The sequence below is a fragment of the Phyllobates terribilis genome, unplaced genomic scaffold (assembly GCF_046119375.1).
Source record: "Phyllobates terribilis strain yellow unplaced genomic scaffold, ASM4611937v1 Scaffold_2__4_contigs__length_985480577, whole genome shotgun sequence".
In the NCBI taxonomy this organism is placed as follows: domain Eukaryota; kingdom Metazoa; phylum Chordata; class Amphibia; order Anura; family Dendrobatidae; genus Phyllobates; species Phyllobates terribilis.
The window spans coordinates 787,401,854-787,407,853 of record NW_027362762.1 but is presented as its reverse complement, the minus strand read 5'-3'; positions in this window follow the sequence as shown (position 1 = coordinate 787,407,853).

Sequence of the window (6,000 nt, the reverse complement as noted above, 5' to 3'; positions counted from 1 at the left end):
TAAAATCACCTCACCAACCGTTTTAAGCTTTCAAATTACTAATCATGTTTATCTGTATCTTGGCTGGAAAATAATTTGGGCTTTGTAGCAGTGTGCAGCACTGATTCTATTAGGCCATCTATAATAAGCTCCACCAGATTTAAAATTACTAATCATGTTTATCTGTATCTTGTCTGTAAAATAATTTGGGCTTTGTAGCAGTGTGCAGTACTGATTCTATTAGGCCATCTATACTAAGCTCCACCAGATTTAAAATTACTAATCATGTTTATCTGTACCTTGGCTGGAAAATAATTTGGGCTTTGTAGCAGTGTGCAGCACTGATTCTATTAGGCCATCTATACTAAGCTCCACCAGATTTAAAATTAATAATAATTTTTAGCTGCATCTAGCCCGGAAAATAATTTTGGGGCTCCGAGATGCTCAAGACACAAGTGCCTTCTTGCTGCACTACCTGCAACATGACCCTCATATTGTCAGAATTCGAAGTAATCCATTCCTGCCTACTGGGTTGCCACACTCTTAGATCCCCCAAACTTTTCGATCAACCTTTTCCTTTTAATAAAGACCAAAAAAATGGTCACTTTTGAAATCATAAGCATTAGCAGGTTATTAGAAACTGAAATCAAACAGTTTTCAACTCAAAACTTTATTCTAGGTGATGTTACATTTTCACATAGGACCCCTTGTTCGAAAGGAGCTTCTGAACTCTCTCGTTCATTGAATTTGTCAGGTTTTGGATGGTTTCTGCTTCAATTGTTTTGCATGAGGACAGAATACCCTCCCAGAGCTGTTGCTTAGATGTGAACTGCCTCCCGCCATCATAGACACTCCTTTTGATGATGCTCCAGAGGTTCTGAATTGGGTAGAGGTCAGGGGAGCATGGGGGTCACACCATAAGTTTGTCCCCTTTTATGCCCATATCAGCCAGAGATGCAGATGTTTTATGTGCAGCATGAGATGGTGCATTATCATGCATAAAAATGATCTTGCTGTGGAATACACGGTTCTTCTTCTTGAACCATGGCAGGAAGTGCTGTTTGAGAAACTACACATACATTATGGAGTTCATCTTTACCCCTTCAGGGATCCTAAAGGGGCCGACAATCTCTCTCCCCATGATTCCAGCCCAAAACATTACTCCACCTCCTCCTTGTTGGCGCTGTAGCCGTGTTTGCGTGGGGTGTCCATCAACCAGCCATCCTCCACTCCATCCATCTGGACCATCGAGCGTTGCACGGCACTCATCCGTGAACAAAACAGTTTTGAAATCAGTCTTCATGTAATGTTTGGCCCACTGGAGCCATTTCTGCTTGTGTGAAGTGGATAGAGGAGGTCAACAGGATGGCGTATGCACAGCTGCAAACCTCTGAAGGACCCTGCATCTTGTTGTTCGGGGGACGTTGGGGGCACCAGCAGCTTAAAAAACTTGTCTGCTGCTATGACAAGGCTTTTTTGCTGCTGCTCTTTTAACCTGACGTAATTGCCTGTAGGAAAGAGACCTCAATTTGCCCTTATCAGCACGCACACGTGTGTACTGTGAATCAGCTACATACTTCTTGATTGCGAAGACACTTCGTCCTGATCATCGCACAATGTTGATTGTAGTCATGCCTTGACCTAAACACTCCACAATTTGTTGCTTCTCAGCAGCCGACACATCCTTTTTCTTTCCCATTTTGGCAGAAAATGTAGGCTGCTTAACAATGTGGGACAGCCTTCTTAAGTAGTCTTGCCTTTCATTGGACACACCTGCCAAACTAATTAGCACAGGTGTCTGCAATTGCTTACAGTGATATAAAGAGCCCTGACACACATCACCATCAATGAGTTTAACTGACAAACAAACAAATTCTTCCCTTATCACTCCAAAACACTTTTTGCATAATAATTTGGAACACAGTGTACATGTGCTTTTCCACAAAACACCAGTGGTTCACGTAGTGAATCTTACAGTTCTAACTTGCCAACCGTGGTCGGTATGGAGTTGTTCAATAAAGGGCCCAAAATTAAGATAACATAGATGGGAGAGGTCTCTATGAATAGGAATTCCTAAGTATTTGATACCCTGTGAGGGCCAGGCAAAGGGAAAGTTGGACTGGATGGAATCCTGTATGGATTTGGGGAGGGAGACATCGAGGGCCTCAGACTTCGCTGCATTGATTTTAAAATTTGACCATGTAACAAAGTGATCTATTTCAGCCATAACAGCATGGATGGATATATGTGATTGAGTGATATATACTAGGACATCATCAGCAAATAGAGAGCACTTGTACTCGGTGCCTCCCACCTCAATCCACCTAATATTGGGGTTATGGCGAATTGATGAGAGCAGGTGCTCCGTCACTAGGATTTATAAGAGAGGGGACAGTGGACATCTCTGCCTTGTCCCATTGGTGATTGTGAAAGGTGATGAAAATGTTCTGATGCACCCCCTGGGCCTTGGGACACCCGGAGCCGGCCCCTTTTTGGTGGATGCTGGTGGTTGTAGTCTCCGTGGCGGCGACCCGGTTCCGTGGCTCAGGGCGGTCAAACCAGTGGCGGAACTATTTATGTGGTTTTGATGTTTAAATGTCCGACTACGCCACCAGTGGATTGCGGTCAGAGTGAACAGCCGCTGCAGGGCAGACCGCTGAGGCTGGTGTTGTGGGTGCAGCAGAGAGTAGCATAACTCCCCACGGGAGGAGTATAGCCTCAGGGCAGTGTATGCGGAGGATGGGGGTGATGGTGCAGGGCAGCAGCAGTAACGACACGGAGTCAGTGATGCAGTCCAGGGCCTTTACTCACAGTTCTTATTATCCAGACCACGTCTGCAGGTAACGGCTGCAAACGTCGTACTGTGCTCACCAGGTGAGGGGCTCAGACAACTCCCCGATAACTTTGGAGCGCTTCACAGGACCCCCTTTGTGTGTCCTTTGTCTGGCCTTTCTTACCAACCCTTCTGTCCGGCTGCCTCGGGCCTCCTCTTGGTAAACTAGGCGCCAGTTTCCCTGACCCTATGTGGTGCCTTCCTAGCGGGTGTAGCGAGGGGCTGCGCCACATAAAATGTCACAGCCTCCGGTTTCTAGCTGAGGGTCGTTTCCTGCCTCCACTAGTTTCGGGGACCGGTCTCCCCCTTTGGCCTGACCCCTCCACACAGGTGGATTCGGGCATGCGGTGGCGAATCGCCCGTCCGCACCCCTGGGATCCCTTCGTTCCTCATTCCTGGAGCCTTCTCCGCTCCTCTTCCTTCCTTCTCCCTCTTCCAGGCCTGGGCCTCTGTTACTAGGCCAGCCTCTGGAGCAGAGCTCATGCAGAGCCCTGCTCCCTGTCACTTCTGCTCAGACTTCTCTGCACTGAACTAAGATGGTGCCCACCTTTTATACTCCCTTCTCAATGCACCCAGGAACTGCTTCCTCCCTGCTCCTGCACTACAGGGTTCCCCTTCCTCAGTGTTCCCTACCCCCACTCCAGCCAGGGACAGGGACTGTCGTGCCCATCTCAGGGGCATATTGGTCGCCCTGCCCCACGGCAATGTGGTGTAATGCATGCAGGTGTCGGGTCCTGATCCACACTCCATCCTTACCTGAGAGTGAGATATCACACCTCTGGGTGAGGTGCAATACCTCTGTAGCAACCGAGCCCTCAGGGTGCTACAGTTCCATTTATCTTCAGCCTAGGTGACGTATTGCGATACAGGGCCGTGATTTTGGCTATAAAAGGGTCCCCTAGACCCCTACCCCAAGCTTTTTAAGAGAATCATATATGGCGTGCCAGGAGACTCTATGGAATGCTTTCTCAGCATCCAACGAGAGTATCTAATTACAAATTTTTAACTGCATCTAGCCCAGGAAATACTTTGTGCCTAGTAGCAGTGTCTGCTAGTCAGCGGATTATCCCGGCTGTTAAGCAAGCTACACCACCTGTAGTTTGGACACTTAATTTTTTCAAAGGAAATGCTTCGGGACCACGGGATACTCAGTGAAGATCATCAGGAGGCACCCCAAGGCATAGGGGCTGGGACTGGCAGTAGGATGCCTTGCGGTGGACAGCCGAGCTCGATCCTTATAAAAGCTTTTTAACTGCAGCAGCTTTAGTGGACACTACTGGAGCTGGAATTACGCGGCTGCTGGCATGAGGCTTGCCCTCCAATAGATCCTTGTAAATGGATTTAAAGTGTATTCATTCAAATTAGAGAGACAATTTAAATTAAAAAGCTTAGAGCTGCCTCCACCACAGGGGGGCTCGCTCGACCCACCAGCGGACAGGCATCAGTATTGGGAGAGGGGGGCTGGCCGTCAGGGTTCACCGCGGCTCTGGCATAAACTCGGCGACACGGAGGTGGCACGGGCAGGAGCGGGCTGGCCGTGTCGGCTTCTCACTTTTTGGATTTTAGAAGGGCATGACATGCCTATTTCTGTGTCTCCCCCTCCTTTTACTCCTCCACCTCTTTTCTTTTCGCATGACTATATGTACTTTTCACTTTTCCATGTGTTAGTTGTGTCTTCTGAGCAGTTTGTCAGCTTTTGGACACCTTTGAAGGTGTTTTCTATGTGTTTCTATGTGTTTTTGTTTGCCTGTCAATGGTTTTAACGGTGTTCGAAGGTGTCCGACGAACAGTTCGACGAACAGTTCGGCGAACACACGGGTGTTCGACGAACCGAACTGAACTCGAACACTACGGGGGTGGCTCAACACTACCAATCAGGTGAGGGAACATCAACCAACATCTTCTACCAATTGCGCTATTCTTCAGGTATCGGAGTAATGATGTGTTTGCTCCTGATCACTAACTTTCAAAAAGACTGCTCATGTCTTCGCACATAAGCTTCAGAATCTCAAACTATGATTCTATACATATCTGCTGCACAGATATCGCTACTTATTCTACAGCGCATGTCTGCACACTTAGAGCTGTAAAGAATAGTAATTACAGATTATTCTTGTCTATGAACTTAAAAAGAGATTCTACTCTACAAAGATGTCTATGAACTAAGGGATATCTCTTGTTGCATCAAAATGGCAGAGAGCATGCTTAGACAATAATTAGGCATTGAATATGTCTATAAACTTGGAGTAATCAATACTAATATCTATTTAAGGATTGCCTGTGAATTTCTAATGCATATATTCCAAGTGACATATTACAATAATCAAAATGCAGGTAAGTACAACAGTACAAAGTACAAAGATATTGATAGATGTCTGTCCACTGTTATAAATCAAAAATCAAAGGCAGCATGCCAAAAAGCGGGAATGGTGGGTGATAGAGATGAACGAACATGTTCGAAAAACATTCGTCAATTTCAAATTTGGCACTAACGTTGCACATTCGGATCCGTAATCGAACATCCAAGCGTTTTTACTTAAAGTTGGCAAAACTCGGGAAAAGTTCGGCAAAAGATTGCATTTCTACTACAGTATTTTTAGCACTTTGGCTTAGATAATGGTGCTGTATGATGAGCGGGGGGGGACGTGTTTGATGTGGGGAGAGCGTGGGGAGAGGTCAGAGGAGTGGCGTGCTGGTAATCTATTTTTTTTTATTAATGTATGCAGATTGCGCAAGCCAATCTGGGTGCAGGCTTCTGAAACCACATGTCCCTCTCCGTAAAAAAAGCGGACATGTTGTTTTAGCACCATTTTGTTAGTATAACAGCTCAGAGAGGAAACTCCTGATTAGAGATGAGCGTTGTTCTACTCGAACTGTTCGCCAATCTCAAATTCGAGCTGTTTTGGGCGGTGTTCGAGCCGTTCGGCGAACACGAACAATTTGAGAAAAATTCGGCTGTTCGAGGTTATGTTCGATAACTGTTCGTGCACCAAAATCATAACTGGATTTTTTCTCAGTAATGATGAAAATTAATGTTAATACGCAGTTTGAGTGTACAGCGGGGTGGGGGGAGGGGCAGGGGATGGATCTCTGCAGGAACAATGAAGATCTCCATTTTTTTTTCTCTTTCCCGCATTTGCAGTGGGGAGGTGCAATCTGTCAGCCTATCAGCAGCGCACACACGGAGC